The 17,855-nt window shown below is 42.6% G+C and overlaps 1 protein-coding gene across 1 annotated transcript in view; it reads right to left on the bottom strand.

The window, feature by feature from the left end:
* sipa1l3 (signal-induced proliferation-associated 1 like 3) overlaps positions 1-17,459 on the bottom strand; it is a 98,828-nt gene extending 81,369 nt beyond the window's left edge. The window contains exon 1 of the mRNA XM_047152694.2: positions 17,284-17,459. The gene's annotated coding sequence lies outside the window, so the exon portion shown is untranslated. The remainder of the gene's footprint in view (positions 1-17,283) is intronic.
* Between the last annotated feature and the right edge of the window lie 396 nt (positions 17,460-17,855).

Below are 17,855 nucleotides of genomic sequence, written 5' to 3'. Positions count from 1 at the left end.
AAACTGAAAACTACGAACTCAGTACAAAAATTTTATTTTTTATTTATTTATTTTTTTAAACACAGTCTTCAAATAAACAGCGTTTGTTGTTAACGGTTCTTTAAGCTTCGTTTTCACTAATCATGGTTTATGGACGCGCTGCCAGAGTTTTCGTTCACACTCCGCAAGTTTCCGCTCGCCGTTCTGGCATGTGTGGGCGGGGCTTAACAGTGATTTACTCTCATTGGCTAGTGAGATTTGGATCGGCAACTCCCTGATCTGGAAGTAGAGACATCAGTGGCGTGAATTTTGGAGAGCGTTCTGCTTGCGGTTTTCTGTAGAGTTAGTGTTTGTACTGTGTAGTACAAAGGGAAATTCCCTACTTAGTCAGGATATTAGTTCGTAATTAATATTTGAGGTTTGGGTAGTTTCATCATTTTTTTTCGAGATAAATGGTAAATGGCGCACTTGTATAGCGCTTTTATCCAAAGTGCTTTACACTGTCTCATTCACCTATTCACACACACACACACACACACACACTCACACAGCAGTGGTAGCAGAGCTGCCATGCAAGGCGCTAACTTGCCATCAGGAGCAACTTGGGGCTCAGTGTCTTGCCCAAGGACACTTCAGTATGTGGAGTCACGTGGGCCGGGAATCGAACCGCCAACCCTACGATTAGTGGACAACCCGCTCTACCACCTGACCCACAGCCGCCCTCTGATGAGCACAGACGAGCTCTCAGGAGCGGCACGGAGCGTCGTCGTCGTCATTGTCATCATCCTCGGCTGGACGCTCGAGTTGCTGATCCAAATCTCACTAGCCAACGAGAGTAAATCTCTGTTAAGCCCCGCCCACGAGAGGTCCGCGCCAGAATGGCGAGTGCAAACGAAAACTCTGGCAGCGTGTTCATAGACCATGATTAGCCAAAACGAGGCTTAGAAAACAGTTAACGAAGAACGCTGTTTATTTACATTTTTGCCACCGAGTTTCTTCTTCTTTCTCGTTGTACATTTTTTGTTCGTTTTTTGAAAAGTTACGTTCGATACTTTCTCAAACTTTGAAAAGCAAAACAGCTTTTAAAAATGGAGAGAAGAGTAAGAAACGTCATCACACCTGGTATTTTGAACTCTCTCGCTGTGAGCGTCTGCTACAGAAGCATGTACGGTTCTGAAAGCACTGGACGTTGAGATTTCCCTCCCCGCATTCAATCTGTCCGTGGATAGGGCGGATTTATTCCCGCTAAATATTACGGGGGCTCGAAGGCTCCCTGCAGATGAGAGCTTTTCTTCTGCTACGCTGGAGAACAAAGAGACTGTGTAACCGTTTGTATCGCAGTGCTCTGCACATCCTAAAAGCCTTAAGCTAATTCCTTTATTACCAGCCTTCTAATGGCATGATTTATCTCATCCTATTTAATTACTCGTCGTCTTATTCAACTCATCCGTATCGTTATTAACGTCTTTTCCTTTTCTTTCGCACGTTGATCAAGCCCCACCACGATTTCCATCGTGTGACTGTTTTTATAACACTTTAAACGGCAATAAATTGCTCAATTTGGCAGAAATTGTCTGGACTTGCACGAATGGATGCAAAAACATCATAAAAACAAATCTGAAATCATGAATCATGTAAAGAATAAAAAACACTTGGTGGCATGCGGCGAGAGGAAAATCATCAACGATGCAGTCGTGTGATGGCGGCTTGGCGTGAAGCGGCGTTACCGCCACGACCATGATGATTATTTTCCAATAACAGCGCATCACAGTGTTTTATTCCTCTTTCACCACTGCAATTTGACAATGATCACAATTCTGTATGCATTATATAATGACGTCACACGTTTTTTAAATTTTTTTTATCCATTTATAGTTACACAAGCAAAACCGTCTACATTAAATCCGGATAGATTTGAAAACGCATCTTTTTCCTCTACGTCGTGGCTTTCCGTCCACACGCCGTTTTTTCCTTCTTCAAAAAACGCTCTCGCGAGCGAATACGTTTGAAAACGCCTCTTTCGCGTTGTTGTGTGAAACGAGAAAACTGCGGCATTCAGAAACCGTGACTGTACGTTTAGTCATGTGACCCGTTCGACTCGAAACAAACGAGATGGTGGACGATGTCGTACTGGAGTTGTGTTATCGAGTTTGATAGCTGTGTTACAGATTAACGTCACTTTAAACAACCTTCGGATTCGCTTTTAAATGAATGCCTGACAGAAATGACGCGGGACGAAGCTTCTTACGTTTTGACGCACGCGCACTATGCGAGCGATGCGAGCGTTTCCGGACGTCTCGGCGGCTGACGAGCAGTTTTTGGGAAAGGTTTGAAAACGCCAGCGCGTTTTTAGAACGAAAGTGAAGTTTTCAGATCTGTCCGGATTAATCTGGAAGTAGCCCAAGTCAGTCCCGTTCTTATTTACAGCTATGAACGGTCATTCCCTCACCGGCCTCTTGTTTTCCCGCCTTCATACCTCTCTCGATGTTAATAAGTTGTCAGGTTAGCGAGGAACTACTGCTGTTACAAAGCTCCGACACTGGAGACTCCTTCCATAAATGTTAAATAAGCGTCACCTCATAGAAAACTCCAACACTTGCACCGGTTTATGTCGGCATCTGCCACAAGTCAGAAGAGAAACACATTTTACATGTACTCATTTATTCAAAGCGACTAACCAATGAGGATATACAAACAGAAAGGATAATGTATTAGAATGAACGGGACGTGTAAATGTGCCTTTCCTGTCAGACCTGTGCTGATCTAGAAAATGAACCAACACTTTCTGACCAATCAGAATGGAGAATTCGACAGCACTGTGGTATACGATAGTCTCATCACATCATCATATCGCTTAACCTCCGACTAAACCACGGTCTCCTCCGTGCCACGATTTCCTTACTTGTGATCGCTCTCCTTGTTGGTTTGGGGATTTTTATTCCCGTCGATCACCTAACTGTAACCTGTTAATCTGCGTCTTCCTCTCTCCCACGACGATAACGGCTTCTGTGTTCTTCAGACACAACACGGCACTTCCCTCGCTCGTCCACGCACGGATCTCTTCGGGGAGCCGTTCGCTCCTCGTTCCCACTCAACATAGTGCGGCCTGGTGTGTCTATACATGTGTGTGTGTGTGTGTGTGTACAACGCTGGCCTTAAATTCCCCACAGACACACGCAGAAGAGATAATCCAAGACACAAACACATGGTGATATAAACAAACATGGGTAAACCAATCCACCCTGCATCGCACTAACCCCCTTATACACACACACCAAAGCATTTAACATTCTTTGTTGGCTTTTTCTCTCTCTCACACACACCCTATAAAAAGGTATACCGGTTTAAAATAGACCTTGCATCATATTCTACACACTGTAGCACCAAGTCAATGAATCCTTTTTGTCCCATCCAACAAAACAGGCTTTGGCACTGACAGAAAGAAGAAGAAGAAGAAGAAGAAAGTGCATTGAAGGAATAGCCACATGATTTACTCAATTAGACAGAAAACAATGAGGCTACAGTTGCAGGATTGTGACTCTGGAGTACAATACAAGGGGAAAACACACACACACACACACACACACACGCCTTCCTGCGTGAAACATTCCAGTCTGCAGGAGTGGTGAGGGGAAAGAGCGAAAGAGGCCCCGGTGCTCTTGGCACGAGCGGCCGCATTAAAGCCAAATGCTGGCGCTCAGAAACAATCTGCAGCTTTGTGTGGGCCGCTGTGGGAGCTCCCGCCGGCCGGCCGTTTATTACCCTCACACGCCCGTGTACGCTCACTTCAGCAGAGTTCACTAATCTGGAAGAGGTGCTAATGGACTCCTAGCCAGGTTTCCAGCCCGAGACTGCGCCCCTTAAAAGGCTTACTGTAGTCCTTTCTACTGATAATCCCCGCTCGCACGGCGAGAGAGAACAGAGACTAAAGCCTAAACCTCGCCTCGGCTTAAACAGGTAAAAACATTATTCAGTATAGAGGAATCTTATCGGACTGAGAAATCTAACCCAGAACTAAAATATGTGAGGCGGTCTGGGAAAACCAATCAATTCTAGGAAGAAAAAAAAAAAAAATCATGTACACCAATTCTTTTCTGCCTATAATGTAAAGAGAAATATATTTCACCGAAACACATTTTTACTCAGGCTACCTTCTAAACTCACCTGCAAAAATACCGTTGCTTAAAGGGCCAGTTTGTGGGAAAGCGTTTGAAAACGCCAGTGTAGACGGAGAGCGGTTTAAAACGAACATATGAAGTTCTCAGGTCAATTGGGATCAGTGTGGATTCCTGTTCCCTCCCCGGTCACTCTTTTCCCGCCTTCACACCTCTCTCTTGAAGAGAAGAAGTTGGAAAATGCCAGTGTGTTCTAATTGAACAAACACCGTGGTAAAATGTGTCTAAATCCTAGCACATTCGACATACAAAGTGGAGAACCACCCCCCCCCCCCCCAAAAAATAAAAAATTTCTGACACCTCTGTGTTCGGCTTTCGTTAGCAACAAGCTAGCCAGCTAACAGTAGCTATGTTAGCTGCGAATTTAACTTCCCATCCCATGTGCCCCCCCCCCCTCACCCCGACAAATATAATAAATCATAAATCCACCATACGGCTCTGTTTAAGGCTCTTCAATTTATTTTGTAAACTAGCCCATGGCTTCTTGTATCCTTAAAAGATCGTCTCTGCTCGCACTCACTGTAAAACCTGCTTGTTTCGTTGATGTTTTCCATCATGAACTGAAGTTACTTTAAAAAAAAAAAAAAAAATTTATGTTCAAAAACGTTCAGATCTCATCTTTTATCCCAACATACCACACGCTCGCCGCCATTTATACTTTTCTGAGCCAATTATCCAATCACGTGATTTGTTCAGGCAAAGTCGCACAACTTTTTCTGATTTACTCGATAAATGTGTTTCCATAGTAGTTTATGCGTATGTCTTCTTATCGAATAAAAAAATTCCCCACCTCAATTGGGCCCAAACCTGTGGAAAATCTGCGGTCATTTTGAAAAACCGCAAGCTCCTCTGAATATTATGGAGTTCGCCTGATTTCGCGTTCATTTCTGCCATCGCAGAATCCTGGAGGGTTTGTATAAAAGGCAGAATTGTTAATACGGTGAAGCTTTCTTTTAGTTTAGGACAGGGGTTTACAAATTTACGGATTCTCGGCCACGTGACGGGCTGCTGTTTTCCTCTCATTGACCATCAACTCTGTGAGTACGTGAGAGGGGCTGGTGAAGAAACGACCGTTTGTGACGCAAGTGATAACACCTCTCGCAGACGTTCCATAACGTTACATAGAACTATAAACATTTAAGAAGCACAAATACTACTTGTAATCGTTGGCAAAGCTCTGTGGTGCTAGCAGAATAACATTCAAATTGTGCTGTTACAGGAAAATATCTAAACTTCGTAAAGCACGGCGAGTGTTCAGAAGTGCTTACACCTGAGACTCCTTCCATAAACGTTATATAAATGTCTAACAAAAAAAAAAAAAAAAAAAACACACACACACACACACACCACCACCACCGCATCAATGAGTAAGATTTTACTAAAATTCATTTATTATTAGATGTACTATTATTATTATTATAGATAAAGTGGCAGGTCCGCCGTACAAGTCCCTGTGTACGAGCTGTTACTATAGAAACAATAAGGTATTAGAACGAGCGCACCGATTTCACCCTATCGCTCACGTTGCAGCCGGAGCTACTGTGCTTTTATAATACGGAAATAATGCGCACCTTCTGACCAATCGGATTCGAGAGTGCGACCGCGTTGTGGAATAACTGACAAACGTTTCTCCACGTTCTAGTTCCATGGCATTATAGTGATCGGATTACAAAAAAAAAGTGACGTGCTTACTCATAACTGTTCTCATTTAGCAAACTGCCATTGCATTCAGGAACTCCTTTACCGTTCCGTCCACCGCGTTTTCAAAACGTAAGACATTTACCGGCGATACGCTTAAGTCATGCTGCCTTAAGTAAGGAATCTCTCTTATTCTGCCTTTAAAATGGAGCCAGCTTTATCCGACGAGGCCGAAAATACGCGGCGGCAATAATTTCAACCGTCCGTGATCAGACCGCACGCTGCTGATCTCACTGCTGTGGTGGAAAGCTGAATATAAAAACTCAAAGGCACACAAAGCGCTCTGATCTCGGCTCGGAGAAAACAGCACTCCTCTGCAAGCTTGTAGGAACCTTGTGAGAATCTGTACGGCTCGTGGTGGTGAGTGGGAATATGTGTAGGCTATACAAAAGTGTGTGTGTGGGTGCTAAAGAACGGGAAAAAGTCTCGGCGCTACACTGAAGACCACGGCGATGCTCCGAGCACTCGGGCCAACGCTTTCATGAAGGAGAATGTGAAGCTCTTTAAAAATCGATACTCGGCTCATAAAAAACACAGCTCGTCTCAGACCGATATACGTACACGAGCGCTGGAATAACCCGGCATGGTTGCCACGCTTTGGAATTAAGTAATCAGTTGACGAATCAAGTGACAAACGGATAATTGGAAAATACTCAATTGAATGCCTGGGGGGAAAAAAAATTCAAAACTGGCACATGAAAATGAAGAGAAAAAAAAATGAATCCTAGGGAAGTTAGGAAGAATCTTAAGGGAAATGAATCCTAGTGTAATAACTCAGTAACTGATCATTAATTACTGAGCGATTGATTAACATTTATTTTACTCACTCGTACCATGGGGCCTTATTAAACCCATTTATTTTCTTAAATATAAATAGCGCTTTATCTTTACCTATTTTACTTTTTTAAAATCTATTTCTACTACAAGTAAACATTCGTAAGGCGATGACGCCAAGTGATGGAGCTGATCTTAAAAAAAAAAAAAAAAAAAAAAAAAAAAAAACCCCCAACCTTTCCCACATGCAAGTGCTGGATGCGGTCCTGATTTCTTTAATAATAATAATAATAATAGTAATAATAATAATTAACAGTGTTCACTAAAGCTACAACAAATGTGAACATATCCAAAGGTTACAAAGCAAATTCATAAATACAAATGAGAAATGTCCAGAAAAAAATCTTCAAATTCGACACGTTTTGGCGTCTAGACTGTATACACAATCCATTCTGACGTCTCAATGCCATAATTAGCACATCGTGGCAATGATCGTGACATACACAGACACTATTCTCGACACTGATCCTAAATCTTCCTCCACCCCCCCCCCCCCTTGAGATTACGCTGAATTCTCGCTCTGTAATGATGGACAAGACAAAAAAAGATAAGCTCTCATGAGTCAGCCATGCCTAATGACGGTCATGTGACTCGGTGGCGTTAATGACTGAGATTATTGTTTAGAAATGAACGATGATTATTAACAGTGACTAGTCCGCTCTGTACACTCTCACACAGCGTTCCCATGATGAAGACCCGAACGTGGGAGGTGATTTAATAATAATACATTTACTTCTTTCTCTCTTTCTTTTCTTTTTAAACCAAAACAAAAAACGCTCACAGAACATTCCAAAAGGAAATATCTGAGATTGTTCCACACACCCACAGAACACAGGAAATTCATGCCATGTGATTCATTAGCTCGTTCGTCTCAGGAGCAGTGACGCTCACGGCGGTTCGTTGTGATTCAGAAGAGATGCCGCGTAATGAAATGAATTAACGGCGGCACAAAAAAAAAAAATCCATTTAATGCCTTAAGCCTGTTCCACACTGTGTGATTAGAGCGGCCTTTTACGATGATTACTCGTCACACTGTACAACGTGATCCCAATAAAATTCTGGCCAAATTCCATAACGGATACGCGATAACGTACACCGATCAGCCATAACATTAAAATCACGTGTACACATAATATTGTATAGGTTCCCCTTGTGCTGCGAATAGATGCACACACGATGTAAAAGAAAACAGGATTCATCAGACCAGGCCACCTTCTTCCATTGGTCCATTTATTATCTGAAACTATTGGAATGTCCAGGGGTCGAGATTAAACGATGAACATCAGCATTTCAGCTTCTATTTCCTGGTATTTACATGCATGTAGATGTACAACATAGAACAGGGCACATTTTGTATCGGAACAGCCAATTTGTAGAAATACTATAACACGTGACTGATGGGTGTTTCTTGTTACTGATGGGTGTGTCCTGGTAAGATTGATTGTTTAAACAGTAAAGTTGTGCTGGTTTCAGGCTTCAGCTTCACCGGTGAAGACTGCATTTGTTGATAAAAAGGATAAGCCAACATGAAGATCAGAGAGCTGTATACGGGAGAAAAGCATGCCATTTTGGAGCTGAGAAAAGAGGGGAAATCATTCAGAGGCAATGCACAAACATTTGGCGCGTCATGTGACCAATACAGCAATTTGGAACGTCCTGAAAAAGAAAGAAACCACTGGTGTACTGAGCAACGGATATCGAATGGGTCGGCCAAGGGAAACAACAACAACTCTGGTTTCATACCATCTCAAACCCAAAGGTCTTCAGTGTACAGCACAAACAAGTGACTTGGTCTTGCTGTTCCAATACTTTCAGAGGGGACTGTACGTCACACATTTACTGTCGTATTTACTGAGTTTTCATGCTCTATCAGAAAATATTATTTTGTGCTACTTTGGCAGGAAAAAGATTGTACTTTGTACAACAAATCTAAGAGGTGAGTGCTTCCTCACTTAATGTCATGAAGCATGTGCATTATGCGGTGTTGGGCATCGAGTAGCTATTTGAATCGATTAGCTTCCAAGTATTCGATTACAACTTGTACAACTTTGGAGTCGATTCCACACGCCGCTAATGATTCGCCCTGTGCTCTGAGACGCGTTGGAGTGTTTCGGTTAGCAAGACAGGCAGAGGCATTCTTTTTACTACTTCATATGAGAAAGTCCGTATTTTAAACGATCGCTTGCTCGAACGAACGTCCATTTTGCATTTGGAGCGTTGCTTCATCCTGCGCCATCATTCTATTGGTGGCTTTTAGATGAGCGTCGTAGCAGCGCTCACGCTGGCGTTAAAAACGAGCGTTTCTCACACTGCCGGAACTTGGCACAAAACGAGCACGGTTTCCAGCAGTGCCGATTTCGACACGACCAAAGAATACGATCTACGATCTTCAGGCTGAAAAGCTTCGACGCCGGGCTGAGAACTGTACAGTGTTAACCCGGCTTTATCGTACATCCCGATCTGTAGCCTAGACAAACTCGGAACGTACTGTCCCTGAGAGGATGTGCACGGTCTCATCGCGGCGAGCGTGATTCACAAACTTGTCATCACGCTGCATTTTATTTCCTTCTCAGCTTCTCCTCCAATAGTGTGCTGAAAAAGTCAGAGCTACTCTTCCAGAATCAGGAAGGGAAAGAGGGACCATCTTCTCCATCTTCATTACCTCTCCGACTCGGCTCTGCTTCACATCGCTCTGAACGCCGTCCATAAAGTGTACTTATCCGTTCTGATCTGACACCACGGGGGCTGCATGGCTGGGAGTGACTCATGTGAAAGACTCACTGTAGATTCATCATCATTTCCTTCCTGTTTTCGCGTCGCCTGCCGTCGAGGATTCTCCTCCGTGCTCTCTCGGCCTCCTCGGAGCGCCTCGCTTCCTCCCCTGCTCCTCCAGAGAGGAACTTTAAATCACGCTGCCAGATCAATAGGAAATTCCTGATGAACACTGAGTTGTGAACAAGAAAATCTCATGGGACCGGTGATGGACTTGTTCCACTACTGTGCAGGCCAAAATATCAGAGCTCATTAAGCAGAGTAAACAGAGAGCCATTTGCTAAGTGAGAATCAATTACACTCTTCATATTCAGTTACGCTTCTTCCCCATCTCCAAGCTATAAAGACTTTTATTTATTGTACAGGATCCTAATACGCAGCTCGAAACATTCCTAACGGCTCGTTGAACTGCGAGATGAGCAGATTGCGGGATTTCGACTTAAAACTCTTCTCGATTCTGAACTCATTATGATCGGCCAGTGGAACGGAGAAGTATTGGTATACGAGATGCCATGAGTTTGTCAGGTCAAAACTTAGACTCATTACTACCTATAGTAGCGAAGAAATATTTCGCACAAACAGCCACCTACAGTCGAGGCCAGAAGTTTACACACGGCTTGCAGAATCTACAAAATGTTAATAATTTTAAAATAAAAAGAGGGATCATAAAAATTGCATCGTGTTTTTTTTTTATTTAGTACTTCCCCAAGTAAGTTCAAAACTCTACATACACTTGATTCTTAATCCTGTGTGTCGTTACCTGGGTAATCAACGACTGTGTTTATGTTTTGTGATAGTTCTTCATGAGTCCCTTGTCTGTCCTGAGCAGTTAAACCGCCCACTGTTCTTCAGAAAAATCCTCCAGGTCCTGCACATTCTTCGCTTTTCCAGCACCTTCTACACATTTGACCCCTTTCAACAGCGGCTAGATGATGTTGAGATCCATCTTTTCACACTGAGGACGACTGAGTACACGACTATTACAAAAGGTGCGAACATTCACTGACGCTCAAGAAGGCAAACACACTACATCAAGAACCAAGGGGGGGGGGGGGGGGGGTAAACTTTTGAACAGGATGATCGGTGTAAGTTGTTATTATTTTGTCTTTTGGGAAACATGTAAAGATCTTCAAAATGGGAAAAAAAGACCTGTAAACAAAACAAACACAGTTGCAAAAGAGGCTATTTTTATGAGGAATAAAACACGGCCAAAAACACGCCCTGTCGTGGTTAATTCCTCACTCGTCACTGCAGCTCACCGCTTAAGGATAAGACATCTCAGAAATGTACTGCTTGCTGCTCATAAGCAAGTGTAATCCTCGCTGCCCTACAAGAAGTTTAGGTAAGTAAAGCTCCGACAAGGTGAAAGGAAAATAAAAACACTGAAATAGTTCCACGCTAACATTATTTTCCCTCGTGTCAGTACAACACTTAACATTACACCTCCCCGAGTTGTTCGCCGCTGTTTGTTTTGGATCTGACGGTCCTTATGGGGTGAAAACGAGGGCAAATCGATGCGCGTAAAGCACCTGCTTTTTTCCGGCGCACTCCTGTCGGACAGGTCTCACAGGTTCTGGTGGCTTAGACAAAACAGGTGGGACGGCTGAACTTGGACAGGTGCAATAGTGGTTTCCTTTTCGCTTGGATCAACCCTTTCTTTCATGTGGAGCCTACAGGAACGAGGGCTTTCTTCGGTACGTGCACGACGTGTCTGTGACGCGGCATCGACGAGTAGCTGATGATCACGACATGATCGTTGGCGACCGGTGCTAGCATGCCGTACGTAAGTCAGATAGGGGGGCATGCGACAACGCGAATACGGCTCCGGTTAACGTGCAATTACGGCGTGTAAAATTTAACCAGACTAACGTTGAATAGCTGCTACTGAGAGATGGGAAAACAACAACATCTCAACAATAAGTAAAGTAGCATTTTAAAATCTGAAAGATAATCGCATTTAAAAAGATTCCTGTATGGAATAAACGATGGAAAACCAACATTACTTCAACGGAATTTAAACAACCGCCTACAATAGGAAATGAAAACTCACTCGCTGTGTTTAAATACGAGCCTCGTCCTCTTCTCCTCACGCCACTGATCTCTCACTGAAACAGCCACTGATACATTCAGTCACGTCGCTTGTCGAACCTCCTTGTCATTAAAGTTGATCATTTATTAGGTCATTGAAACTATTTTTAAAAACTTCATCGCCTGCCGTCTGTACAAGCGCTCGTCTCTGTTTTGATCATGACGATGTAATGGCACAGGAGCATTACACACGCGAACTGAATTGATCTGGCTTATGCCTGATTCACTACTAGAGGTTGACTGATATTGGATTTTACAGATACCGATAACTAAGTTGGGCCGTGATAAAATAAGTAATTATTAATAAATCTTAAAGTAAATAAAAAAGATATACATCCAAACTGAACCAAAAAGTAACACTCCAAATAACAAATAAAAACAGAGGCACACAGAATGAACCAAAAAAAAAAAAAAAAAAAAAAACACTTTAAATAACACAACAAAATTAGTCAGTGATATAATGACAACGGGCCCTTCTCAACCGCTTCTGCAACGGACGCACCCGGGAAAAACCATCAGCGTGGACTTTCGCTGATAACCGATTATCGGTGCCGATTCATCAGTCGATCTCTATTCGATACAGTATTAAAAAAAATCTTGATCTAAACGTAAGAAAAGCACATTTAGCTCTAAACTAACTCCTTATGCCAAGGCAAGGTTAGAAAGTAGACTATATGAAAACATTTCCAGGTTATTTTTTTTTAGATATACATTCATGTTTTCTTTCACGTACAATTCTAGCAGCTGTTTTAAAGACTACCGATGGGTTTTCCCAGCTCGTCTCACATATGGTGCAGGCAGTATGGATTACTACAAGCTTAAGGAAGCGAACTAAGGACAATAAAATGTTTCTAGCGTAATAAATCTCTCAAAGCCGTGGTCTAAGGGACTCTCTTTGAGGAAAGAACTCTTAGTCAGTCTCTCTCTCTCTCTCTCTCCGAGGAAGGAACTCCTGGTCTGAACACTCTGTGGCGAGCGCGCCTATTCAACATCTGTGTTTATCCTCCGGCTCAAACCAAACAGGCTATATTTACTCCAGTCTAACAGGCCGGGAGACTGAGGGACAGAGAGCCACAGATATCTGCCTTTAGTCTGCCACTAAAGACGCCTGATGGAAAATGCTGCCTCTATCACTTGCTATGTAGAGTCAACTTTGAATAAGTTTTTTTTTTTTAAGGGTTTATAAATGGTGTAAATTGGATTCTAGCTATGACTTATAGTGATTCTCGGGGTTTGTGTTCATTCAATGTCTTATTTGGGAGGGGGACACTGACTGACTCATGCTAAGAGACTTGTACTCCACTCTAACCTGTAAACTTTATCCAGTGATGGAATGCTGCAATGTCTGACATGCTGATGCCAGAGCCTCGCTTAGAAATAACAAGCGATAAGGGGTATGGTTATAGAGTTAGCTGCTAGAGCCGCTATTGACATGGCTACAACAGATGCAGGACATTATAAAGCAGATTGAGACTACTGATGAGCACATGATCGTATTTTCTAGCCCAGACACAGTTCTATAGGTTATGTGTCTGAAATCGGTCATTGCTTCTTAAAGAAGCAAATCAGGTTAACTTAAATTATTGCCATGCATGTCAGTATTTGATTACGTGTTGCTGCTGAACTCCTGACCCGATAAGAAACCGACATAAATTCTAGCCAGTCGCATACGATAACTGGGAAAAGACTAGAAATTGGGAAACGTCCATTTTTAAGCAGAGGTCACGCTAGACTTTCCGCATGCAAGATTTCTTCGGAGACCGCTGTGAAAAGAGCGGAAACCGGATGTGACATCACGTGCCAAGGCATTGTTTTGTTTTTTGTTTTTGTTTTTCAAATCCACACATCATGGATTCCGACGTGCTTGCATCGTTATTAATATTTGGTTCAATGTCAAAATATACCATCTGTTCCTGTGTGCAGCGACACCGCAATCCATGCGGCTTCTCTTCTGATGTTGAGTTGATATTCTTTTAAAGCGGTGTTGTATAAAACGGGAAAGTGCGACACCACTATAATCTGTGCTTCCTCCATCTTGGATTTTCTGATGCTTAGTTCTGGTCAGCAAACCGTGTTCTTCTGTATGTTTGATAGTCGGAGTGTATTATATTATATTATATAAGCTAAATATGGGGGTCACAGTGGCTTGGTGATTAGCACTTTTGCCTCGCACCTCCAGGGTTAGGGGTTCATCCCGCCTCTGCCCTGTGTGCGTGGAATTCACATGTTCCCCCAGTGCTTCGGGGGTTTCCTCCTGGTACTCTGGTTTCCTCCAAAGACATTAGTTGTAGGCTGGTTGGCATTTCCAGATTGTCCGTAGTGTGTGAATGTGTCGTATTGTGAACTGTGATGGGTTGCCACCCTGTCCAAGGTGTTCCCCCTCTTGTGCACCGAGTTCCCTGGGAGAAGCTCCAGGCTCCCCGCAACCCTGCTTAGGATAAACGGTACACGGGATGGATGGATGGAAGGAACTAAGGAAGTTATAAATGTGCTAGAGGAATTTTTAGGTAACATGTTTAGGTCCAATTTAAGTGTGGCCCACGTCTCCGGATTTGCATACAGTTGTATGATTCAGGAGTCGACAAGAAGGGAGTTGTGAAATCCAAGCTACATTTCTGAGAAGTCATGTGTTCTGTATTTTGTTTCACTCTACATTAATGGAGACTTGCTTCCTCACATTTGTCCTCACGTAGGAAGTCCAATAAACGGAAATGACAAGCACACTTAAAAAAAAAATAAATAAAAAAATAAAAAAATTAAATAAAAAAAATCTTAAATGAGTCAAAGAAACTGACATAAAACTTTATTCCTTTATTGCACCTATGAATCATTCTCATAGCCTTATATGGAGGTTAAAACGCATTACAGCAGCATGTGACCGAAACACGGCGGAGATCAACAGGTCAACTAATCTTCAACTGAAAACAGAAAAGCAAACACAAGTGCAGGACTGTTTTTAACACGCCCTCATCCACTTCCCCTCACCGTTGTCCCCTGTGGGATCCCGGACGTTACTAAACTCCATTAGTTTGTGTGAGCTAACGGATTGAGTCAACATCGTGGCGGTCTTTTGTATGTTGAGTGTTCAAAGGAAACGGACCATGCAAATCAACAGAGATATCTGTTCAACCTCATTGTTCTTTCCGTCAAAGGGTAAACGTATCCAGGCAGAAAAATTCCACTAGACTGCGCAAGACATTTTTATTTATTTATTTCTTTTTTTTACACAACGCCGAAGTAAAAGCTCCATACCCCCCCCCCCCCCCCGACACCTTATTGATTAACGACTTGAATTAATCAAGTCCACCAATTCAAGTAGCTTTCCACAAGAACACTTGACAAAAACGCAAATTAAAAATAAAAAATGAAAACGCAGCAAAAATCAAGCATTTCTGGCCGCAACAATCACGAAAGGCTCAGTACAACATCCCGTACGGACTGGTTTATTTCTTTCTGATGTGAAAATCTGCCACCGAATTTGTTAAAAAACAGTAGCAGGATACAAATTCAACACCAAAGCTCTCCCAAACCAAACCATTCGATGACCCGACACACGTGGCGGTATAAAGCCTGGCCAAGCCGTCGAAAGCAGCACGCACGTTCAACAAGTAGCCTTTAAAAAAATAACTATAAAAAATTCCTCACACACGCACACACACCAGCTACTGTAATGAAAAACGAGAGCCAAAAACCTGGAAACAGTTATTCAGATCCTCCAGCATTCAAATCCTCACAAACCGACATTGTATCCCCGTAATGTCATTTCCTTCAGGAGCAATGAAGTGAAGCCGGCCACTTCTCTCGCTGCACTATAAACGACAGGAGGAAATCATGTCACGAGCGGATTTGTCCTCCGTATCAATAATCAGTAATATAAAAATAACCTTGAACATTCGATGTCAGAGTAAGCTGACCAGGTGACACTTGTGCTCCTGGAATATTTTGGAAGGCGGTACATGAACAGCTGTTAGGTTAATGATAATGATAACGAGTCTTTATTTAAATCACATATACATAGTGAAATTCTTTCTTCACGTACCCCAGCACGTCAGGAAACTGGGGTCAGAGCACAGGGTCAGCCATGTTCTTCCTTTTTTTGAACAGATTTGTAGGAGTATTTCTTTTTGAGAAAGGCAATCCCATAATTCTGTTTGGAAACATGTCCGATAGACCGTGGAGAATCTTACAAACGTGCACGTCGTGGCTTCGAAATCCAACCGGACTCATCAAAAACCATTCGTCTGGAATCTATTATTGCAGATTATCACATTACTCTGAAAAAGGAAGCTTCCAAAGAAGACTGTTTGGAAACCTCATAAAAGACTTATTTTCATATTTACCAGGATAATTCCTGCATGCTGTAGTAGGATCTAACGATAAAAACAAAAATCAACATCACATAACCACACACAAACCCAGCTTGCTCTGTAATGGACAGCAAGTTCGATATGGTCTCACACACACACACACATTATCATATATACTTTCCATTCAAATTTCTTTATTATTTTATTTTGATATACGAAGTGGGTAACGTTGCCATCAGCTCAAAACTCCTTCCTGGATCAATCCTGAGCTCTTGTTATTGTGGGTTTCTTGTGGGTTCTCCAGTTTCCTCCCACACACAGGTACGTGAATTGACCACACACTAAAGTGCATACAAGTGTGCTGTGCCCTGCAATAAACAAGCATCCCATCCAAGTGGAATTCCCGATTCACGCTCCGAGCTCCCGGGATAACTTCTGGATCCACAACAACCCAGACCAATCGACCAAAAAAAAAAAAAAACGATAGATAGATTACAGATGCCCATGACAATTTGTGTGCTATGTTCAATGGCATGTATGACGTGTCTGTGAAGTTTACTGTATGACATGGACACAATATTTGACCAAATCCAAACGACTCTCTTTTATATAAATAATTAGACCGATTTTTTTGAAATCCGGGTTATATGGATTAAAAGATGCTCAGAGTATTACGCTGCAGTTTTTTGGGGGGGGGATTGAAGCAACAGCAGCTATGGACACAAAACCAGAGCAAGAACGATATCTAATCACTACATAGTACTCTTGGTCATTTGTAGCCATGCCCAAAAGCCATAGTGGAGTATATAAAGCGCAATCATGCTTTCTCTCTCAACAGATTAGTGTCCTAGCAGGTACAGAATACCCATAATGCATTTGCATGTTTGCAGGGGAATAGGGAGTAGGCCACCAAGGCAGGTGAGAGAACATATGTACTCTAGCTTCACCATGCTTCATGTTCATGCGCATGCGCACTAAGTCACCAGGAACGACCCACGGTTTATACACGGACCATTTCTTACCACTTAATGTGGAATCTTCGGCTGTGTGTCTCAAATGTAAAGTTATGCAATGTGTACGTTTGTTAAAAACCACACGTTAAAGAGCACATACACGTTTATGAAAAATGGAAAAGAAATACAATAAAATGGGAGAAAACAGTCCAGAGGCAGGGTTAAGCAGAATCCCAAACGGCTCTGTAGTTGTTCCCGGTTTAAGTGTGCGACACTGGGGGTGAAATACTGACTTTTACACCCTACATAGTGCACATGTCCACTGGAGGAGAGTGGTTTCGGAATGGCTAGGCTATTTACTACGAAATTAGCGCCACAGCTAACCGGTAGCGCTGGTATTTACTCTTCACTTAGCATTTGTTGATTAAACACTTAACTGAACACCGCAAGATTTGTTATAAACGCAGCGTTTCTTACCTTTGGAGGTCGGCTCAAAACGAGAAAGAGTTCAATTCCGTCGGGAGTCGAGTCTTTTTCTTTAAAATGATTCAGAATCCAACATGTAAATGGTCGTTTCTCGGCAAGCAGTGAAATATGAACAGCTCCTCTCCCGGCGCTCGCTCTCTCTCGCTCTCTCTCTCTCTCTCTCTCTCTCCCCGAGCTAACCGAAACCGCACACGCACTCTGCGCCACTGCGCATGCGCACGCCAACACAACGCTAAGTGAGAAGCATGAACGCGTTCATCGTGCACGTCTTCCATATTATATCAAAAACGCTTGGTTTACTGTTTATATTGTTGAGTTATAATCTCGGGATTATTTGTCTATTTGTTTGTTTGTTTATTTGTGTGTGTTTGCAAGCTGTGGTTATTGTATGGGAAATGTTTGGAGAAAGTGAATATATCTATGTGGAACAATGATCCAGTTATATAACACATACAGATCCAGGACTTCACAGTTGCATTGTGTTGCACTGTCAGAAAGATTGCGCCTTGTTTACCCCCTAATGAAAGAACTATTCTTCCTTTTACTCTTTGAAAAATACTTTA

This window comes from Ictalurus punctatus, chromosome 4 (assembly GCF_001660625.3).
Source record: "Ictalurus punctatus breed USDA103 chromosome 4, Coco_2.0, whole genome shotgun sequence".
In the NCBI taxonomy this organism is placed as follows: domain Eukaryota; kingdom Metazoa; phylum Chordata; class Actinopteri; order Siluriformes; family Ictaluridae; genus Ictalurus; species Ictalurus punctatus.
Note: the sequence above shows the minus strand (reverse complement) of the source record. Positions and strands in the feature narration are given on the sequence as shown.